The sequence below is a fragment of the Amyelois transitella genome, chromosome W (assembly GCF_032362555.1).
Source record: "Amyelois transitella isolate CPQ chromosome W, ilAmyTran1.1, whole genome shotgun sequence".
NCBI classification, from domain to species: Eukaryota; Metazoa; Arthropoda; class Insecta; order Lepidoptera; family Pyralidae; genus Amyelois; species Amyelois transitella.
This window is the reverse complement of record NC_083536.1, coordinates 4,105,575-4,129,633: the sequence shown is the minus strand read 5'-3', so window position 1 is coordinate 4,129,633 and position 24,059 is coordinate 4,105,575. Positions and strand designations below refer to the sequence as shown.

The 24,059-nt window shown below is 41.9% G+C and overlaps 1 pseudogene; it reads right to left on the bottom strand.

Annotated features, from left to right (window-relative positions):
- Nucleotides 1–5,696: 5,696 nt before the first annotated feature.
- Nucleotides 5,697–24,059, bottom strand: part of LOC106138883 (uncharacterized) — a 65,955-nt pseudogene continuing 47,592 nt past the window's right edge.

The following is a 24,059-nucleotide window of genomic DNA, read 5'->3' as shown; positions in this document are numbered from 1 at the left end:
AAATGATCAAGCATTTCTATTTTCACTTTAAGCGGTAACACAGATTTTTTTCGTGTAGAAACGCGTTTCTTGATTTTTTTAGTTGACATTATTAATTACGAAGAACGAAGAGAGCATTAGAGACGTGTTACTCGAGCACAATTTTTGTAACGAATGTGAAAGATAAAACAATAAATAGGCAAATCGTCTTTTACCAAAGAACGGAATAGCAACATTTAAAAATATACTTTATTTTTTTCAGAAATAAGGTTGCTTTCTTCTATTTGTTTACATTTTCAAAACGCCAACCGCGGTGTTTGCGGCAAATGCGACAAAGGCGGCTTAGGTCAAAGTGCTCGGCGGTACCATTTGACGGCACTTGCAAAAGATATTGCCTTAAAAACCTATTGGAATTTTGTATGAAATTTCAAATCCGCGAATAAAGAAATTTTTAGCCGCGAATAAAGAAATTGGGTTGCATTTTTTTAAACCGCGAATAGTGAAAACGCGAATGACGGAAGCGCGAATAGGGAGCTTTTACTGTCCAGTTTTGAAAATGTAAACAAATAGAAGAAAGCAACCTTATTTCTGAAAAAATAAAGTATATTTTTAAATGTTGCTATTCCGTTCTTTGGTAAAAGACGCTTTGCCTATTTATTGTTTTATCTTTCACATTCGTTACAAAAATTGTGCTCGAGTAACACGTCTCTACTGCTCTCTTCGTTCTTCGTAATTAATATTAATAATGTCAACTAAAAAAATTAAGAAACGCGTTTCTACACGAAAAAAATCTGTGTTACCGCTTAAAGTGAAAATAGAAATGCTTGATCATTTACGCCTTGGAGAGTATCTAGGAACGTATCCCCATAAACCCATATAAATTACCATTCTGTATTCACGGTTTCTGTATTCGCGGCATATTTATGGAACATATACCCCGCGAATAAAGAGATTTTACTGTATATAAAAGTAATTAACGTTTAGATTTTGTGCAATTTTTTAATTTTTTTTATTTGCCTACCCGCCACGAGTGATAAATATTTTGTATTCACACTTTACTGCTGACTATTCCAGGTCATATTCACTTGCACTAAGTGTGAGTTGTCCGATTCCTGGTGTTGGTAACTGCGCTCACGGCGGGCGTGCAGCACCGAGTGAGGATAAAAGGCAGCGGCAGCGGCTGGGTCAAAGTGCATTCGATTGTGCTTCGTCATACTGTCTGGTTTGATTCTCAACTACATACATACATATGGTCACGTCTATATCCCATGCGGGGTAGACAGAGCCAACAGTCTTGAAAAGACTGAATGGCCACGTTCAGCTATTTGGCTTAATGATAGAATTGAGATTCAAATAGTGACAGGTTGCTAGCCCATCGCCCAAAAAAGAATCCCAAGTTTGTAAGCCTATCCCATAGTCGCCTTTTACGACATCCATGGGAAAGAGATGGAGTGGTCCTATTCTTTTTTGTATTGGTGCCGGGAACCACACGGCACTACACGGCACACACTAAATTCTCAACTAAGGTATCTCTTTATCTACTTTATTCATTGCATATTTTAACTACATACTTTGTTGATTACAATTATGACCGGGGAAGGAAAGGATGTTTTAAAGGAATTAAACACGAAACGTAGCATAATTAAAGGTAGATTGACGAAGTTTAAAGACTATGTAAATGTTTTAAATCAAGTTGGGCCTGGAAAATTATCTATTAGTCAAGTAAAGGAATTATAACTTCGAGTAGATAAAATTCAAGATCTATTATCTGGCCGACAACAAGAGAATGCGGGAGGAGTTGGCGCTGCTCAGGCAGGAGACCAAAGCCCTCCGTACCGCATTCTCGGAGAGGAAGGACTCCAATGCAGAGACCCTAGACCCGACGGCCGATATTATGGCCCAAGTTGACCGCTCCATGCGGTCGTTCGGAGAGCTCTCACCAGGGACCTATTCCTCTCTCTGGGGGGAATGATGATCGACCGCATAAAGGAACTGGAAAAGAGGGCTATTGTTGCCCCTCAGGAGGTGCTGCGTCCACCGCTTGCAGCTGACCGCCGCAACAAGGAGGCTGAAAAGGCCAAAAATGCGGAAAAAGCTGAGGCCTCTAAACAAGCTGAAAAAGTGGGGGCAGTTGCAGGTTCCACCCTGATGCCCCCGGCAAGACCTGGCCCGGCGCCTAAAGCGCCAAAAGCCACGACGGCAAAGGCTCCGCATGCTCCCTCACAGGGTGCTTCTGGCGCCCCTCCTCAGGAGGAACCCACCCCCTCCTTCTCTTGGACGGAAGTTGTTAAAAAAGGAAAAAATAAGGGAAGGGGAAAAAATCCTCCCCTCCTGAGGTGGATAATGCGGCTGCTCGCCCTACGGCCCCTGCGCCGGTCAAACGTCAGTATGCCCTTCCCAAGTCGACGGCTGTGGTGGTGACTCTCAAGTCGGGTGCCACAGTCGATTACAAAACAGTGATGGGAAGGGTTACTACGATTAAACTGGCAACCGTGGGTGTGGATCACGTGGCGGTGAGGAGTACGGCGACGGGCGCCAGAATTATTGAGATTCTCGGAAATGACAGCGGCGTTGTTGCTGACAACCTCGCTGACAAAATCCGGGAATTGATGGGGGATGTGGCCGAAGTCACGAGGCCGCACAAAACGGCCCAAATCAAAATCTCCGGGTTTGATGAATCCATCACACCGGAGACCTTGCGGAATGAGGTGTCCCTGGCCGGCAAATGTCCACCGGAACACGTAAAGGTGGGGCAGATCCGAATGACACCGGCCTTCACCGGGGCTGTCATCGTGACCTGCCCAGTAGCCGTGGCCAACGCCCTCGTGGCAGACGGCCGTATATTGATTGGTTGGTCGTCTGCCAATATCACTGGCCTGGAACCCCTGCCCATGCGCTGTTTCAGGTGCATGGGTTTGGGCCATACGAGGGCGCTGTGCCCATCACCGGTGGACAGATCGGAACTCTGCCACAGATGCGGGAAAACGGGGCACCTCACACAACAATGTGTAGAGAAGGAGCCCTGGTGTGCGGTGTGCCATCATGCCAAGCTCCCGGCAAAGCACACAATGGGAGGGAAAGCGTGTAACCCCCCGCGCACCAGGGGACGGCTGGAGCCCATTGGGCCGAAAAGAGTGGGCAACACGATGGAGCACTAATGCCAAGACACCAGCACCAAGCACTCGAGTTATTGCAGTGCAATATTAACCACTCCGCCCGCGCGCAGGACTTCTTGGTGCAGCACCTGGCGGAGTGGGGCATTAGTGCTGCCATTGTGTGCGAGCCGTATTTTGTTCCCCCACTCGCTACGTGGGTAGGGGACACGGAGGGAGAGGTCGCTATGACCATCCCCCGGATGGGAGACCGGCCTCCTCTGGTCAAGCAGAGTGCAGGCCGGGGCTACGTCACGGCTAGATGGGGTGACATGGTTCTTGTCGCCGTGTACTTCGCCCCATCTAGACCGCGTCGAGAATTTGAGCGTCTCCTTCTAGAGGTGGGGCGGATTGTTGCGGGAGCAGCGCCCACGCCTGTGGTGGTGGCGGGGGACTTTAATGCCAAGTCTCCGATATAGGGTTCCCCCGTCACTGACCTGCGCGGCTGGATCCTCTCCGACTGGGTGGTGGCATCGGGGCTGTGTGTCTTAAACCAGGGCACTGCCAACACTTGTGTACGGTGGAATGGGGGCTCTATAGTGGACGTTTCGTTCGCTACCCCTTCCGCCGCTGCACGTGTCACAGGTTGGCGTGTCCTGGAGGATGTGGAAACCCTCTCCGACCATTTATATGTGCTGATTTCGGTCTCCAGACCGGTTTCTGTGCGGCCGCCCAGTCAAGGTCGCAATCTCCTGAGGGACCAGTTCCGCAAGTGGAGCCTGGCCAGTCTCGACGCTGACTCAGCTGAAGAGGCGGCCATGATTGAGCGTTGGCGGACACCATCGCCAGACCGGTCCCTCGACGTGGAGGAGAGGGCCTGCCGCTTTCGGGCGTCGCTTGTCGCCGTCTGTGACGCCTCTATGAGAAGATCGGGTCCGCCGCCTAATAAAAAACGGGTGCACTGGTGATCGGAGGAGTTCGCCGTACTCCGACGCACCAGCAATAGTGCCCGCCGGGCATACACCCGGTGTAGGCGGCGACGGACGATTGTGGAGGGTGAGGAGGAGCTCCTGCGCGCGGCACTTAGAGAGGCTAAGGAGGCCCTGTCCAAGGCGATCGCCAAGGCCAAGGACGAATCCTACAAAGAGTTCTTGGCCGCCTTGGACCGGGACCCTTGGGGGCGGCCGTACAAACTTGTACGGAACAAATTGCAGTACGCCGCCCCGATGGCCTCTCTTGAACCGGAGCTCCTCCGCAATGTGGTGGAGGGACTCTTCCCAGAAGTTCCAGAGTTTGCCCCTCCGAGAATGGCTGCGGAGCGGGAGTCCTTCGAAATGATGGAAGTGCGACCGGTCACTGACGCAGAGATGGAGCGGGTCACAGACCGACTCCATCGAAGTAAAAAGGCACCGGGTCCTGATGGGGTCCCGGGCCGAGTCATACCGGTGGCGCTAGTACACCTTGGGGACCGCCTGAGGGATCTGTTTGAAGATTGTCTCCAGACAGGGCGGTTCCCAGGGGTATGGAAGGAAGGCCGGCTCTGCCTACTGAGGAAAGAGGGTCGGCCAGAGGACTCCCCCAGCGGATGGAGGCCCCTTGTAATGCTGGATGAATCCGGGAAGATGCTTGAACGAGTAATAGCGTCCCGGATCGTCCGGCACCTTGAAGACAGGGGGCCTGACATCTCGGACCGCCAGTTCGGTTTCCGGACTGGGCGGTCTACCATTGATGCGATCGGGGCACTGAGGAATTTCTCGGAGAGGGCAACTGAGAGGGGGGGTGGGGCCGTGGCTGTATCCCTTGACATCGCCAACGCCTTCGGCTCCATCCCCTTTGAGGTGATAAAGGAGGCACTTCAGTTCCACGGGGTGCCCCTTTATCTACGGAGAATCGTGGAGCACTACCTCACGGCGAGGGTAGTGCTCTACGAAAATAAAGACGGTGGTATAACGTCGAGGGCAATGGTCTGCGGTGTTCCCCAGGGGTCGGTGCTGGGACCCTTGCTGTGGAACATCGGCTATGACTGGGCCATCCGCGGGGTCCTCTTGCCCCGGATGGCGGTCATCTGTTATGCGGATGACACGTTGGTCGCTGTCTGGGGCGAAGAATTTGAAGGGACCCTACGCAGAGCGGCAGTCGCGGCAGACCTGATGGTTTACCGCATCAGGCTGCTGGGACTGAGGGTGGCCCTGAACAAAACTGAGGCCATTGCCTTCGGCGGAAGAGGTTGGAGGCCTCCGGCTGGCGCGTCCATTCTGGTAGATGGAGAAAGAGTCCGGATAATGCCGAATATCAAATATCTCGGCATCATACTGGACTCACGGTGGGACTTCGGGGAGCACTTTAGGCGAATGGCTCCCCGAATCTTTGGTGCAGCATCAGCACTCAGCCGACTGCTGCCCAACGTAGGAGGGCCGGGTGCCCCGTGCCGTCGCCTGTACGCGAATGTCACTCACAGCATGGCACTATACGGGGCACCGATATGGGCGGACAGGCTCTCCGCTGCCAACAAGGCCCTGCTTCGGCGGCCACAAAGAGTGGTTTCTTCTTCTTCTTAGTCGTGTCACTCTTGACAGAGTGGTCGTGGTCATCATGTAGTATTGGAGGCGGGCGCCAATGTGCGCCTTACGTTGTCCCGCCATTTCTCCCTTCCACTTTACCTTGGACAACAAGCCGTTCTATGGATCGGTTGCCTCTCCTTGTAACGTGTCCAAAGAATGACAAAATGCGAGATTGTACTAAGGGAAATAGTCGCTGCTTAATACCGAGCTCTTGGAGTATCGAGACGTTAGTGCGGAACTCTGTCCAAGACACACCAAGCATTCTCCTCCAGCACCACATCTCTAGGGCGTCTATCTTTTTTCTTTCCACTTCTCGCAATGTCCACGTTTCAGCAGCGTACAAAAATATGGGGAAAATAAGCGTGCGCACCAGTCTGGTCTTTGTGGTCTTAATGATGCTACGATTCCTCCATACTTTTCTCATTCTGTCCATTGCCGATCTTGTGATTGCCATTCGTCGCTTTATCTTGTCGATACATCCACCGTTATTCGAAATCAGAGCGCCAAGGTAAGTGTACGATTGGACCACGTCACAGTTCGCGATTCTAGTTACTTCTGGCGAATTACTGTTAGCGCGATCCACAACCATCATCTTCGTCTTGCTGCGATTTATTTTCAGACCGAACTCGAGGCCAACACGTTCCATTTTCTGAAGTAGATCTTCCATGTGTTGGGTACTAGTTGCAAAGAGAGTGGTGTCATCAGCATAACGTAGATTGGCAATTTTGTATCCACCAATTTTCACACCGTCTGTCCAATCCTCTAGAGTGATGCGCATTATTAACTCAGTGTATACATTGAACAAGAGCGGTGATATTATGCATCCCTGGCGTACTCCGGCACTAGGGCGAAAGTTTCCTGACAAGACGTCTCCTGTGCGCACAGAGGCTGTTCCATCCTCGTATAGCCGTCTTAAAAGGTGGACTAGATGTAAAGGCGTGCCCATTTGCAATAATGTGTCCCATAAAACAGGCCATTTCACCGAGTCAAATGCTTTTGAGAAGTCCACAAAGCAAATATACACCGATTTGTTGAATTCTCGCGCTTTTTCGATGATCTGGCGAACAATCATAATCTGTTCCCGGGTGCCCTTCCCTTTCACAAAGCCGGCTTGTTCTGGAGCTATCTCCTTAGATATGGTATGTTTTGAGACGCTCGTTAAGGATATGTAACAAAATTTTGCTGGCGTGTGGTATCAAAGCAATAAGGCGGCAGTTGTTACATTTCTTTGTGGAACCTTTCTTGTGTAAGGGGGTAAATATGGTGTGAGTCCATTCATCGGGCCAATTTCCCGTCCGCCATACTTCATTACAGATGGCGTGAAAAATTTCATCACCATACTCTCCTAGAGCTTTTATGGTTTCTATGGGAATGGCATCTCTTCCAGTGGCTTTCCCGTTTTTGAGATGTTTTATTGCAGCTTTAACCTCAGACAGGAGAATGTCCGGTTCCAGATCCTCAGTATTAATGACAGTACTCGGGAAATCGCGGCAGTGCGGGTCCTGGAATAACGACTGACAGTAGCCTTTCCATGTCAATTTTCGGGATTGCAATCAGAAATTGAATTGCTTTCTAAGTCTTTTGATGAACAGTTATTAGAAAGAGAAGCTGTTGAGTCACAGTTTTATTCTGTTCTTTCCACGGCTCAACTATTATTAGAAACAAGTAATACCATATGTCATAAGGGTACTGAAAGTATTTCGGGCGAAAGTCAGTGCTCGCATTCGGCAAATTCAACTTCTATTAAGCTTCCGACTATTTCCTTGCCATCTTTCGATGGAAATTATTTTAAATGGCTTGAGTTCCGAGACACGTTTGATGCCCTCATAAATACAAATGATTCCGTGCCGCTGATCAACAAATTTCATTACTTAAGATCGAGTTTGGAAGGTAGTGCCGCTGTCGTGATTAGATCATTTGAGTTTGCCGCCGATAATTATAAAAATGCATGGAAAACTTTATGTGAACGCTATAATAATAAACCTACTGTCTCTGGGCCTCCCAACCCAGCAGTGGGATGTATTGATAATATTTATAGTCTCGGCGAAGTTAGATTCCATAACAAGTAGAAAATGGGAAGAGCATAAAAATGATATGTCAGAATTACCAACGCTAGACGACTTTTATTCATTTTTACGTAACCGCGCAGATGTATTAGAAACAACTTATTATAACAGATCCGATAGGACTGATTACAAACAGAATGTTCAGCCTAACAAATCCGTACGATCCTTTTTTACTGCCGCTGACCGAACTTATGTAAAAATTTTATGTGTTATTTGTAACCAAAGTCAATATGTGTGCGGTCTTAACAATATTAAGACAAATATTTCTGGCATCCATTCATATAATAAAACTGTAACTGAACATTGTCTGTACATTGAAGATATTTAAGAAAAAATATTGTAAGGGGTCTTTTTAGGGTCAATAGAAGGCAAAACAATTTGTTTCTGTCTGTCTGTATGTTTGTACGCGCATCACGCAAAATCTACCGAACGGATCTGAACGAAATTCGGCACAGATATAGTTAGTAACCTGGATTAGAATATAGGCTACTTTTTATCCTGAAATTCTATCCCAAGGGGATGAAATAGGGGGTGCAAGTTTGTATGGAACTTCGTCATTTTTGAATCGATATAAAAAGCTATAAATAATTAATTATCATATTTATTATGATTGAAAAATGGCATTTTATTGATTAAATTAATTATGCTTTGTTTATTTATTTAGTTCCCGTGGTTAAGATATTTATTTTTTGCCCACCCGATACGAGATGGCGCCTCATGAGAATTTAAGAAATAACACAAATGTAGCCGCTGGCAAAATTTTTAATCCATACATCCATACATATAATAATCCATACATATAATAAAACTGTAACTGAACATTGTCTGTACATTGAAGATATTTAAGAAAAAATATTGTAAGGGGTCTTTTTAGGGTCAATAGAAGCCAAAACAATCCATACATATAATAAAACTGTAACTGAACATTGTCTGTACATTGAAGATATTTAAGAAAAAATATTGTAAGGGGTCTTTTTAGGGTCAATAGAAGCCAAAACAATTTTTTTTTTAATTTTTGTCTGTCTGTCTGTCTGTCTATCCGTCCGTCTGTCTGTCTGTATGTTTGTACGCGCATCACGCAAAATCTACCGAACGGATCTGAACAAAATTCGGCACAGATATAGTTAGTAACCTGGATTAGAATATAGGCTACTTTTTATCCTGAAATTCTATCCCAAGGGGATGAAATAGGGGGTGCAAGTTTGTTTGGAACTTCGTCATTTTTGAATCGATATAAAAAGCTATAAATAATTAATTATCATATTTATTATGGTTGAAAAAATAGCATTTTATTGATAAAATTAATTATGCTTTGTTTATTTATTTAGATCCCGTGGTTTAGATATTTATTTTTTGCCCACCCGATACGAGATGGCGCCTCATGAGAATTTAAGAAATAACACAATTGTAGCCGCTGGCAAAATTTTTAATTAATTATATAATTAAAACTTCTTTTATTCATTGATTTAGTTTCGCCAGCACTTACCGTTTCACCACATCTTTGAGAAGAATTTTTTTTTATGTAGGTAGGGTTTGACGCGCCCCGCATCGGCGACGGTTGCCATGCTCCTCAAGATTAGCAGGAATAACACACATGTAGTAACGCCAGTACTTACCATTTCACCATTGATTTAGTTCCCGTGGTTTAGATATTTATTTTTTGACCATCCGATACGAGATGGCGCCACGAGAATTTAAGAAATAACGTGATTGTAGCCGCTGGCAAAATTAGATAGTACCGATGCTTGCAGCATCGGTACTTATTCGGTATAGTTCCTTAATTCACTTTCGGCATCTGGACTGCCCGCGCATACAATTGCTCTAAAAGTAGACATTCCATTTTGTAATGGGACTGCCTTAAAGTGGTGTCGCTTCATAACATTATAATAGAAGCTAAAATTCTTACTGGTTGTGCAGCGGGTGAAATTGTTTTTATACCGCGCATTCCCCTCATTCCCAACAATTTTCCATTTCAAATTAAGCGTGTACAGTTTCCAATGGCTATATGTTTCGCGATGACAATTAACAAATCGCAAGGTCAAACACTTGGAGCAGCCGGAGTCGACCTCAGGACGATTTGCTTCTCACACGGACAGCTCTACGTCGCTTGCTCGCGGGTCACCAGCTGTGACAGTTAATTTGTGATGTCTCCAATGGGCAAGACAGCAAATGTTGTAAACAAAGAGATAGGTTCTTTAACTTTCCATTATTATAATTTCCTTTTTTTGTCTTTAGAATTTATTCGTTTTTTAACAGCTGCGCTTCCGAGCTTTGCTTTTGTAAGAAAAATAAACTATGTTCTATTCCAGGCATTATTCTTCCCGTGTACGTAAGTTTCATCAAAATCCATCCAATAGAATTTGCGTGATTGAATAGCATCCTCAAACAAGCACTCACGTAGGTACATCAATTTTTTTGCATAATCTATACTAACATTATAAAGCTGAAGAGTTTGTTTGTTTGAACGCGCTAATCTTAGGAACTACTGATTCGAAATGAAAAATTATTTTTGCGTTGAATATACCATTTATCGAGGAAGGCTTTAGGCTATATAACATCACGCTGCAACTTTAACGAGAAAACAAAAAATGGACTATATGAAAAAAAACGGGGAAAATTATTCATCCTTGAGGGCTTCAATGATGCTCAAAATAACAATTCCACGCGGACGAAGTCGCGGGCACAGCTAGTTTGTAATATAAAATTAAAGTCGTGTTTTACTTCATACACGGTACAAGTATCGTGTTTATTGGTGCCAACTTTTACAGGTATTTTACCAAGCACTGAAATATATGTTCATGAATTAGGCATTCCTGATAATATTCAATTGACGGATCCCAGATTTTTTCAGCCTTCTAGTGTAGATATTTTGTTAGGGGCTGACGTGTTTTGGTCAATTATTGGGACCAGTTAAATTAAATTAGGCGTTAATATGCCTACATTGCAAAATTCCCAGCTAGGGTGGCTGATCGCAGGCCCGGTGGGTGTTAGTAGGTCAAAGTCTAAGGTCCAGTGTTTTTTCAATCAAATAGATGAAAATGATTTAAATAATTCCCTTAGGAAATTTTGGGAGATTGAAGAACTGCCTACAGACACAAGAACCATTATCTTTAGAAGAACAATTCTGTGAAAATCATTTTTTAACGACTACGACTCGTTTAGAAGATGGTAGGTTCTGTGTTATGTTGCCATTGAAGGAACTCGAAAGTAATCTTGGCGCATCATTCAATTTAGCGTTTAGACGATTTATAAATATAGAAAATAAATTAAATAAGAATGTAGAATTAAAAGAACCTTATTGTAAATTCATAGAGGAATATCATACAATGGGTCACTTAAGTGAAGTAGAACAACCAGACTTTGGGTACTACCTCCCACATCATTGTGTCATACAAGAAAAGAGCGAAACGACCCGATTGCGTGTTGTTTTTGATGGCTCAGCTAAAACATCGTCAGGAAAGTCAGTGAACGATCTTCAAGTCGGCGCAGTCGTTCAAAGCGATTTATTTTTTATTTTACTGCGTTTTCGCTGCCACCGTTACGTTCTTCTTGGAGACCTGGAAAAGATGTATAGGCAAATTGTCTTGCATTCTTCTCAGCGTCACCTTCAATTAATTCTTTGGCAAGATTTAGTTTCCTCGAAAACACAACTTAAGTCGGATTTAGATATGGGTTTTACTGATAATTTACAAGTTTTGCAGTTAAACACTGTCACGTACGGCATGGCCTCTGCTCCATTTTTAAGTACTAGGTGCTTATTACAATTAGCAAATGAATGTACGGATCAAGTTATAGCCCAAGTATTTAAACATGATTTTAATATAGATGATTTGAATACGGGAGCAGAGACCGAACTAGATTTGAAATATTTATGAAAATGTTAAAAAAGTTTTAGATTCAGCTTTTCTACCTTTAAGAAAAATTAGAACTAATTGTTCGCAAGCGTTCGATAGTTGTGACTCGATCTCCGACATAGTCGAATTAACTAAGGAATCGAGCGTTTTGGGTTTAAATTATTGTCCTAAAACTGATAAAATTCATTTTTTAGCAAATATTGAATTATCTCAAGTGCCTACAAAAAGATCTGTCATATCGACTACATGTAAAATATTTGATCCGCTCGGTTTGATAAGTGCATGTATTATCAAAGCTAATATATTTTTTACAGAAATTGTGGGTCGCAAAGTTGAGTTGGGAGGAACCTATCCCACAGAAACTTGTAGGTTTTTGGTACAATTTTATATTTAATATCAAACATTGAAATTAAAAAATGTTCTCTGTGATAGCCCAGTCTCGATAGATTTGCATTGTTTCGTTGATGCATCGAATGATGCTTACGCAGCGTGGGAGGGTCCTTCTTTCCTTAACAAGGAACAGTCTGAATGGCCGCAGCATTCACAGTCAATAGGAAATTTACCTGATATAAAAATTAACTCGCTATTAGTGTCACCTGAACATTCAAATTCCACTGAGTCACTGATTGATTTTAATAAATTCTCCACTTATTCAAAATTGATAAGAAGTTTTGCATTTGTATTGCGCTTCGCAAATAATATACAAATTAACAAACAAAAATTGGCAGGTCTACTAAGTGTTACTGTGTTAGATGAGTCATTAATGTTTTTAGTGAGATTAAGTCAGACTCAATCGTTTCCTAATGAAATTAAATTACTCGAACAAGGAAAACCTTTGCACTCGAAGAATAAATTGTTACAGTTAACACCATTTATAGATTCAGATAAAATTGTTCGAGTGGGTGGCCGATTAAATAATTCGAAATTTAATTTTGATAAAAAACACCCAATTTAATAGATTCCAAGCATCATTTTACTAAGCTCATTATGATTAATGAGCACATACGGCTATTTCACGCGGGTCAGCAATTATTGCTAGCATCCGTTCGCGACCGATACTGGCCAATCCGGGGTAGGTGCTTGGCGCGGCAAGTAGCGCGACGATGCGTCATCTGTACCAGGTTGCGCGCTGTCACTATGCAGCCCATAATGGGCCATTTACCTGAGGCGCGAACAAATGCTACCTTCCCGTTTTGCTCGTGTGGGGTTGATTTCGCGGGACCGTATATGATATGCAGTCGTAAAGGACGAGGTAACCGAATAACTAAATGTTATTTATGCTTATTTGTATGCCTTAGTACGAAAGACGTTCACTTAGAGTTAGTGAGTGATTTAAGTACTCAAGCTTTTATTTTATGTCTCCGCAGATTTATATCGCGAAGAGGCAAACCAAATGAAATATATTGCGACAACGGCAGGAACTTTGTTGGTGCTTGCCTAATTCATTATTAGGTAGACTACTGGGATCCAGCCGTCGCTCTGTCTATGAATATGCTAGTCACGAAGGAATTAAATTCATGTTTTCACCAGCATACTCCCCACATTTTGGAGGAATTTTCGAAGCCGGTATACGCTTAGCCAAATTTCACTTGAAACGCGTAGCTGGAAATGCTGCTTTGACGTTTGAGGAGTTAGCGACGTTGTTTACACAAATTGAGGCTATCCTAAATTCACGTCCGCTGTCTTCTCTCCCGTCCAATTGTACTGATCCATCTCCTTTGACCCCAGGCCACTTTCTGATCGGAAGACCGCTAACGTCTATTCCTACGTCTCCTGTAAATATGAGCAAACCAAATCGATACGAGCTGATTGAGAGAATTCGTCAGCACTTTTGGGAGCGATGGCGCCGGGAGTACATCTGTGAGCTGCAGCAGCGCACGAAGTGGCGGTTCCCACAGCGCGAGCTCGCATGCGGTGACGTGGTTCTACTGAAGGAAGACAACCTGCCACCCCTCCAATGGTGAATGGGTCGAGTGAGCCGTCTGTTTCCTGGTACGGACGGAGTCAACAGGGTTGCTGAAGTAACCACATCGGGCACTATACGAAGAGCCATCAATAAGATGTGCCTTCTACCCACTGATGGGTTTGAAGAAGATGACCAGGAGGAGAGTGGACCGTCACCAGGCCCACAAGATTCTTGAAAGCTATGGCTTTCAACGCCCCGGAGGATGTTTACGCATTTAAATGCCTAAGCCGCCGAGTGAAGGAGAGACGCGAGGGAAGGGGCAGTCAGCTGGTCTGGTCATCGACCGCGCCTTCCCGCCACTTGCCAGACAGACGCACCCGCGAGCACGCACATAGTGTATTTTCCCAAATCTGTCTATGTAACCCCTTTTGGATTCAATAATATTCATTGGAAAGCAAGTCATCTTTTATTTAAAGTTCATTATTGAACAGAACCTAAATAAAAATTCAGTACACTCTGTACATAAATCTATTTAAAATTGCCTTTATATATATTTATGTATACAACGTGTAACGGAAAGGGGGTTATCATATCGAGTACACCATACGAGTCACCTGTAACAAACAGCCTGGTGCCACGCGAAACCCTGAAAGTTAATTTTTAATTTTTAAAATTTTATTTTATTCAGCCCATTTTATTTTATTTTATTAAAACTTGCCCAACACTACGGCAGTAAACAGCTGTGAGGTCAATGCCACCTTAACGATTACACCCATTGGCCCACTGGCCTAATGTCCGCGCCTCCCGTCTGTACTCCTGGTACTTTAAAATAGTATTTTACAGCCAGGGTTCCGGATATTTTTTTTTTGTTTTTCTTAACTAAGTGTTCCTGCTTTTTTCTTTGCTTTTTACTATTTAGCTGACGATTCCCACCTGCGAAACTTGATTTTTTACTTTATCTCATTAAATTTACACTGAAGGCTGTTTGAATATCAGTGTTTCATATGTCTCTTCAATCTCATGGCAAAAAAGAAAATTGACTAACAGTTTCTCATCAATTATCTTAGCAGATTAATTGTAGCAACTAAAATACCGGACTGGCGTTTTTACAGTAATAAAGTAAAAGTAAAACAACGAACTAAGCGTACTGCATAATATCAATGTAGTAGTTACCAGAGAACGTGTTCGTAACATTATGAAAAACTTAAATATGAAAGAAATAATTTTTAAAGAAATAGTAATTAAAAAGAGAAATAATCAAACTATTATTGTATCACAAAATCCGAGCAAACTATTGTTGTTGGTTTTAACTACAATTTTCCAAATGAACCCTGAAATAGGCGTGACTTTTCTTTGCAAGGAGCAAAGAGCAAGGTCGATTAATAATGTATTAAAATGGGTTCCGGATATTTTAAGAAATTTTTTGTTACGAACGAAATTCTTTTTCATATTTTAAGAAGCCGATAAACGAATATCGAGTACTTAAATGATGTTTACATAGGTTGTTAAAAGTCCGGATAGAAAGAAATGTTCGTGAAGGGAAACATGTTGGTTCTTGTCTCTGATCTTTGCAGACGTCAGACTCTTTTTTGCATCGTGGGTAAAAACATCTCCGAATAAAATAAAGGAATTTATCATTCAGCTACCAGGATTTCATGGATACGCAAGAGGTTTAATTTATCTACTTAAAAATAAATTAAAACGGGGCCCCTAATTTACCAAAACGAGAAGGCAAGACTAGATAGAGTACTTGTCTCTCGTTCTTAAATTCGTCTAATTCAAGGTCAATATTCAAATTTGAGAGTGTGTGTGTGCGCAGTCAATGGGTTTAATTGGTTCTAGTACACTAAGCGCCGCCAAATGGCGCTACGCCGCGAGACAGGTGATGTACACGTATCCTTTCTTCCGCTTTAGGGTAAGTTAGGGTAAAATGATTGTAGGGACACAATAGTGTACTGTTCATAAAATGCAAGCTGGCATATTTGACCGCATGGCGAGCGTCGCCTGTGGAACTTTCTTCAGTCGACCGCGCCTCCCGTACAGAGCGATTCTCTGGAAATGTTACGTGAATATATAATAACTATCGCCTTTTGACTGTATCTATTGTGTGTGTGAATAAACTTAGTGTGATTGAACTTACCGATTTTTAGTGGACACACTCTAGTAACTTACATTCACTTCATACATAAACAATACCCTATATATTGTGACCCCAAAAAGTGTGAACCGCGTGTACTTAATAGTGCGTGTTTTCGGTAATAGTGGACTTTTATTTTTCTTGAAAATTGCGGGACATTTACGTGTTATCGGTTGTGTAAAAATAATTCCAATTGTGTGACAATGCAAGCAGGACAGTCCGCGGTACCAGTGAAACCCGACGGGTCGAAAAAACCCGACCCCACCTCTTCTGCAAGTGCTATTATGGGAGAGATGGCGCAAGTTTCTATTAATAGTAGAATTCCAGAGTTCTGGAAAGACCATCCAAGAGTGTGGTTTATCAGACTTGAGGCGATTTTGGCTTCCCAGAAATTATCAGATGCGGCCAGGTACGATATTGTGGTCGCGAAACTGGAGAAAGATGTTATTACTTAGGTTTCTGATTTCCTGGTCAAGCCTCCGGAAACAGACAAGTTTGCTGCTCTAAAGGAGAGACTTTTAGAAATTTATGAAGAGTCAGAAGAGCGCCAAATTAAAAAACTAATCAGTGATATAGAATTGGGGGACCAAAAACCGTCCCAATTACTGAGACGGATGAAGAACTTGGCAGGGCAAAAGATACCGGATGATACGTTGAGAATTTTTTGGCAAGGACATTTACCAGCATCGGTGCGTGGCATTCTAGCAGTCACTGAATCCAAAGATCTAAATATTTTAGCTTCAGTGGCGGATAAAATTATGGAGAGCCACGGTAGTGAAAATTGCGTGTCGGAAGTAAGAGCCTCAACGAGTTCGAGCAGCACGGACGTTATTTTGGGCGAAATTGCCAAGTTAAATCTGAAAATCCAGAATATGGAGAGATCCCGGAACAGGCAGCCTGGAAATAATGGGAGAGGACGTCGTCGATTCAGTCGCTCGCAGTCGCGAGGTAGGACAACTCAGAGCAAAAGGTCAAACCCAAATTGGCTATGTTTTTACCATTTTCGATACCAGGATAAGGCTACCAGGTGTATCGAACCTTGCAACTGGAAGAAGGAGTCTGCTGCGGAAAACTAGAGGGAGTGCAGTCAACGGCGGATGATTGTACCACGAGCGAGCTCAACCGCCTCATCGTAAGAGACCGGAAATCGGGTATGCGTTTTTTAATAGATTCTGGTGCTAATATTAGTGTTCTCCCTGTGAAAATTGTTGTGCGTGCCAAAAAGTGTGCGGATATCAAATATAGGTTATATGCAGCTAACGGGACGGAAATTAAATGTTATGGAAGTAAAACTTTGGTGTTAGATTTAAATTTAAGGAGGAAATATACATACACATTCGTAGTAGCTGATGAACGGCAACGGAAACGAACCATCGTTAAACACCATAGACAATAATCATCCCTACTATGATATCATCTCACAATTTTCCGATATAACGCGACCGATGTCGTTCAAGGAAACTCCTCCGCACCCAGTTTACCATCATATTGAGACGACAGGACCTCCTGTTTTTGCCCGTCCGCGACCTTTACCACCCGACCGCTATATGAAGGTTAAAGAAGAGTTTAGGTTAATGCAGGAAATGGGAATCTGTAGGCCATCCAAGGGCGCATGGGCTAGTCCTTTGCATGTTGTGCCAAAAAAGGACGGCCAATTGCGACCTTGTGGAAATTATAGGGCGTTAAATGCCATTACAGTACCTGATAGATATCCCATTCCCAGCATTCAAGATTTTACCTATTTATTAACTAATAAGAAAGTTTTTTCTAGGTTAGATTTGAATAGAGCGTACCACAATATTTTAATCGCACCAGAGGACGTAGATAAGAGTGTCATCTGTACTCCTTTCGGGAACTTTAGTTTTTTAAGACTCAACTTCGGATTACGTAACGCGGCGCAGTCTTTTCAGCGATTCATGAACCATTCGGTTTTACAAAACCTAAATGTTACCGAACCTGATGGTAGAGTTATGAATAGTGCTGAATGTGCTTTTTGTTATATAGACGATATTTTATTAGTAGTAGTAGTGATAACGAGGATCAACACAAGCGAAATCTTAAAGCTTCGTGCGAAAAACTGAACGAATTTGGCATAACGATAAATTTATCTAAATGTTCTTTTGGTAAGGATAACGTAGAGTTCTTAGGTTTGCTAGTTTCAGCGCAAGGTATTTGCCCGCTACCCGAAAAAGTTAAATGTATTGTAGATTTTCCCAAACCTTGCTATTGAACAGTTAAGGCGTTTCCTGGGAATGCTGAATTTTTATAGAGCTCATTTACCAAGGGCAGCTGAGTATCAATGCGAATTAAATAAATTTTTATCAAATGCAAAAAAGAAAGACAAAACAATCATTCAGTGGACGGAGGAAGCGGATGCAGCGTTTGCTAAGTGTAAGTTGAGTCTAGAGAACGCCGCAGTGTTAAGTTACCCGGTGCCCGGCGCGCCATTAGCGATATGTGCTGACGCGTCGAATGATTGTGTGGGAAGTGTTTTGCAAATGCACGTTGACGGAGCGTGGAAACCACTTGCTTATTTTTCAAATAAATTGAATGAAGCTCAAAGTAAATATTCAGCATATGATCGCGAATTGCTCGATATTTATTTAGCGGTACAGCATTTTCGATACATGGTTGAAGGAAGGCAATTTATAATTTTAACAGATCATAAGCCGTTGATTTATGCTTTTAGTAAAAAACCTAGTGAAAAAGAAACTCCTCGACGCATTAGGCAATTGATGTTTATTTCAGAGTATTGAACAGACATAAGACATATAAGTGGCAGCGATAATGTCGTAGCTGACGCGCTGTCGCGAGTTGAGTCGATATCGTGTCCAACGGTTATACAATTCGAGGAAGTAGCCCACGCTCAGTCAACTGATAGCGAATTAGCGGATTTGTTGAACATGACGCATGATAATTTAGAATTTAAGAAAGTTAAATGTATGGAGAGTGAGTGTGATATTGTGTGTGAGATTTCAACGAATAGAGTTAGGCCATATCTTCCGAAAGATTTAAGATATAAGGCATTTTTAGCGTTACATAGTATTTCACATCCAGGCATTCGTACGACTGTTAAAATGATGCACACCAGATATTTTTGGCTGAATATGAACGCAGACGTAAGTCGGTGGACTAAAACCTGCGTTTCATGTCAAAAATCCAAGGTTACTAGGCATATAATAACGGCATGGTTGAGAAGGTTAATCGTACTCTCAAAGCAGCTCTTATGGCCAGGTTGGATAATAATAGTAATTGGCTCGCTGAACTACCTATGGTACTTTTAGGCCTACGCGCTGTGCCGCGCAGTGATACAGGCGTTAGCGCAGCCAAGTTAACGTATGGAACAACATTACGTTTGCCAGGAGATTTTTTTGAAAATGTACCTAAATCGGACTCTGATACGTATGATTACGTCACTAATCTACGAGATACAATAAGTAACTTGAAGCCAAAACCATCGCTACATACGAATTCGAAAAATATTTTTGTGCATCGTGATTTAAAATTATGCTCTCATGTATTTTTAAGAAATGATATGGTTAAGAAATCACTTCAACCTCCATATAGTGGTTTTGATAAAGTTTTTGAGATTCAGTTACCGAATCGAAAAGTAACAATATCAATCGATAGGTTAAAGCCGGCCTACTTGTTAAACGATGGCGACATTCCTTGTAGTAGCAATAAGTTTTATACAAATAACCGACAAACGGAAAATTGTACGTTGCTACCGAAAAATATTGTCGTAATTAACAATAAATATGACAATTTTAGTACACGCAGCGGTAGATGCGTTAGGCAACCTGTACGTTTTGCAGAATATTGTAAGTAGAGCAAATTACTGCTTAGATACTTAATTTTTAGTTGTAGGTGAATTTTAGTTTTAAGTAACTTTCCAATTTTTTTATTATACATCGTTAACTCACGAAAGAAACAGCTCGAGCATATTTTTTTGTATAACAATGGGAAATTAACAAACGAAAGTTACTGAAAACCAAGAATTTAAAATTGCTCAGGACAATGCAAATAACCAATATATTCAGAAGGTTGAGACTTATGGTATGATTGGTATCATATTAATTGTAATATTTACTGTTACTATTCTTTTTGTTTGGCTTAAATATTGTCGTGGACAAGCAAAACGATGGATGCGCGAGGAGATGATTACGATGAGCGGGAACTCGCTCGCGCCCTCGCCGGCTGCACGCCACGTCGAAACGTCGGCGTCAGGATATGTGTAGAGTAGTGTACTAGTACTTTATGTCATAAAAAGTAAAATGTATTGTGTGCTATTAAAAGAATGTTTGAGTGTGTAAATCTTTACTTGATATATATGTTTTATTGTGAAAATTATTTTCTACAATTTTATTCAATACTAGCTTTTGCCCGCGGCTTCGCCTGCGTTAATTTCGCTTCCATAAAAAGATTGCTTAGATAAAGAGCCTTGCATTGACATAAACTGTGCGTGTTTGAGGATGCTATTCAATCACGCAAATTCTACTGGATGGATTTTGATGAAACTTACGTACCCGGGAAGAATAATGCCTGGAATAGAACATAGTTTATTTTTCCTACAAAAGCAAAGTCCCGGGGCGGAGGTGTTAAAAAACTAATAAATTCTAAAGACAAAAAAAGGAAATTATAATAATAGAGAGTTACAGTATCTCTTTGTATACAACATTTGCTCTCTTGCCCATTGGAGACATCACAAATAAACTGTCACAGCTAGTGACCCGCGAGCAAGCGACGTAGAACTGTCCGTGTGAGAAGCAATTCGTCCTGAGGTCGACTCCGGCTGCTCCAAGCGTTTGACCTTGCGATTTGTTAATTGTCATCGCGAAACATATAGCCACTGGAAACTGTACACGCTTAAATTGAAATGGAAAGTTGTTGGGAATGAGGGGAATGCGCAGTATAAAAACAATTTTACCAGCTGCACAACCAGTAAGTATTTCAGCTTCTATAATATTGTTCTGAAGCGACATCACTTTAAGACGAATCCCATTACAAAGTTTCGGCGGGGTTAAGTTGCGTAGCAACATAATTGGAATGCCTACTTTTAGTGCAATTGTATGCGCGGGCAGTCCAGATTCCGAAAGTGAATTAAGGAACTCTACCGGATAAGTTGTAGCATCGGTACTATCTAAAACTGTATTTATGGATTGATATACCACCTCGCTCCCATAAATGTTTTCCAAAATACTTAAATTAATAGCAGCTGCTTGCTCATTTTTGGGTGTTAGGATTGCTCGCTCGCATATCCAAGAATCCTCGTGATGAATTATTTGAGATAGGTTTGAGATATAAACGAAATGAATAAGTTCCTCCACCGAAGTAACTACTTGACAGAGGTTCTCTGGCAGAGTCACCAATCCGTTCGATTCAGGCAACGTACCATAACCGATTTTTAATAACACATCTGAGAATTCTTGCGCTCGAGGATTACCACCCATATTCTCCCATATTACGTGTTAGACTTAATTTCCTAACCTGAGGCCAGAGTATGGAACGTTTGAGACATGCGCTTACTTCATCAGCTCTAGTACCTCGGCTTATGACGGGTAGAGTCTGGTGGAAATCACCACAAAATAATACAGTGGTACCTCCCATAATGTGATTGTTTCGCCGGATATTTTTAAGCGTACGGTCGACTGCTTCCACTGCTTTTTTATGAGCCATGGTGCATTCGTCCCAAACGATTAGGCTACATTCTGCTAGTATTTTTGCTTTGTCGCTGTTCCGCGACACTGCACTGCACAAACTGGAGTCTCATTTATATCCAGGTCCAAAGGGATCTTGAACATAGTGTGCGCTGTTTTCCCTCTAGGTAATAAGGTGGCAGCTATCCCCGAAGACGCAACAGCTAACGCTATCTTTCCTTGCCTTCTGACCTCAGCCAGTAATAAGCGAGTCAAAAAGGTTTTGCCTGTACCACCAGGCGCGTCAAGGAAAATTGTTTCACTCTGCTCTTCGTTAACACTTCTCAATACGTTGTCAAACACAGACTTTTGCTCATCGGAAATCATCCCAATATCATTATTTACGATCTCAGCCATTGCAACAGCGTCATAACTTGTATCTGCTGAATATTTGCGACTCACTTGTGGATCGTCAGAGGTTTCCTGTGGTTCCGGAAGACCGTAGTGACTCAAAGAATGGCCATCAATTGATAAGACAACATCTTGAAGCGAACAAAGGCAATGATTGATAACTCTTTCATCAGATACAGTTACATTATCTCCATAAGAATTTTTAATTAATTAAAAAATTTGCCAGCGGCTACAATCGTGTTATTTCTTAAATTCTCATTCTCATGAGGCGCCATCTCGTATCGGGTGGTCAAAAAATAAATATCTAAACCACGGGAACTAAATAAACAAAGCAAATTGAATTAAATAAATAAAATGATATTTTTTTATAATTTTTTTTAATCATTATCCATACATATAATAAAACTGTAACTGAACATTGTCTGTACATTGAAGATATTTAAGAAAAAATATTGTTAGGGGTCTTTTTAGGGTCAATAGAAGCAAAAACATTTTTTTTTAATTTTTGTCTGTCTGTCTGTCTGTCTGTCCGTCTGTCTGTCTGTATGTTTGTACGCGCATCACGCAAAATCTACCGAACGGATCTGAACGAAATTCGGCACAGATATAGTTAGTAACCTGGATTAGAATATAGGCTACTTTTTATCCTGAAATTCTATACCAAGGGGATGAAATAGGGGGTGCAAGTTTGTTTGGAACTTCGTCATTTTTGAATCGATATAAAAATCTATAAATAATTAATTATCATATTTATTATGATTGAAAAAATTGCATTTTATTGATTAAATTAATTATGCTTTGTTTATTTATTTAGTTCCCGTGGTTTAGATATTTATTTTTTGCCCACCCGATACGAGATGGCGCCTCATGAGAATTTAAGAAATAACACAATTGTAGCCGCTGGCAAAATTTTTAATTAATTATATAATTAAAACTTCTTTTATTCATTGATTTAGTTTCGCCAGCACTTACCGTTTCACCACATCTTTGAGAAGAATTTTTTTTTATGTAGGTAGTTTGATGCGCCCCGCATCGGCGACGGTTGCCATGCTCCTCAAGATTAGCAGGAATAACACACATGTAGTAACGCCAGTACTTACCATTTCACCATTGATTTAGTTCCCGTGGTTTAGATATTTATTTTTTGACCATCCGATACGAGATGGCGCCACGAGAATTTAAGAAATAACGTGATTGTAGCCGCTGGCAAAATTAGATAGTACCGATGCTTGCAGCATCGGTACTTATTCTGTATAGTTCCTTAATTCACTTTCGACATCTGGACTGCCCGCGCATACAATTGCTCTAAAAGTAGACATTCCATTTTGTAATGGGACTGCCTTAAAGTAGTGTCGCTTCATAACATTATAATAGAAGCTAAAATTCTTACTGGTTGTGCAGCGGGTGAAATTGTTTTTATACCGCGCATTCCGCTCATTCCCAACAATTTTCCATTTCAAATTAAGCGTGTACAGTTTCCAATGGCTATATGTTTCGCGATGACAATTAACAAATCGCAAGGTCAAACACTTGGAGCAGCCGGAGTCGACCTCAGGACGATTTGCTTCTCACACGGACAGCTCTACGTCGCTTGCTCGCGGGTCACCAGCTGTGACAGTTAATTTGTGATGTCTCCAATGGGCAAGACAGCAAATGTTGTAAACAAAGAGATGAGAGGTACTTTAACTTTCCATTATTATAATTTCCTTTTTTTGTCATTAGAATTTATTCGTTTTTTAACAGCTGCGCTTCCGAGCTTTGCTTTTGTAAGAAAAATAAACTATGTTCTATTCCAGGCATTATTCTTCCCGTGTACGTAAGTTTCATCAAAATCCATCCAATAGAATTTGCGTGATTGAGTAGCATTCTCAAACAAGCACTCACGTAGGTTCATCAATTTTTTTGCATAATCTATACTAACATTATAAAGCTGAAGAGTTTGTTTGTTTGAACGCGCTAATCTTAGGAACTACTGATTCGAAATGAAAAATTATTTTTGCGTTGAATATACCATTTATCGAGGAAGGCTTTAGGCGATATAACATCACGCTGCAACTTTAACGAGAAAACAAAAAATGGACTATGTGAAAAAAAACGGGGAAAATTATTCATCCTTGTGGGCTTCAATGATGCTCAAAATAACAATTCCACGCGGACGAAGTCGCGGGCACAGCTAGTTAGAGAATAACATGAATCCCTATTGAAACTTGTAGATGTAATTGGACAACCGCTACCTACTTAAGGATTTCATAGGTATGTATGTAACACAGAGTATCAATACCATACTTTGAGTTTGTAAGTAAATTAAGTGTGTAGTCGTCCTAATAACAATATGCAGACATGCAAATGCAATATAATAAAAATTATGTTTAAGCATTAGCGGATGTGCTTTGTAGAATGACGATGATCGAATATCA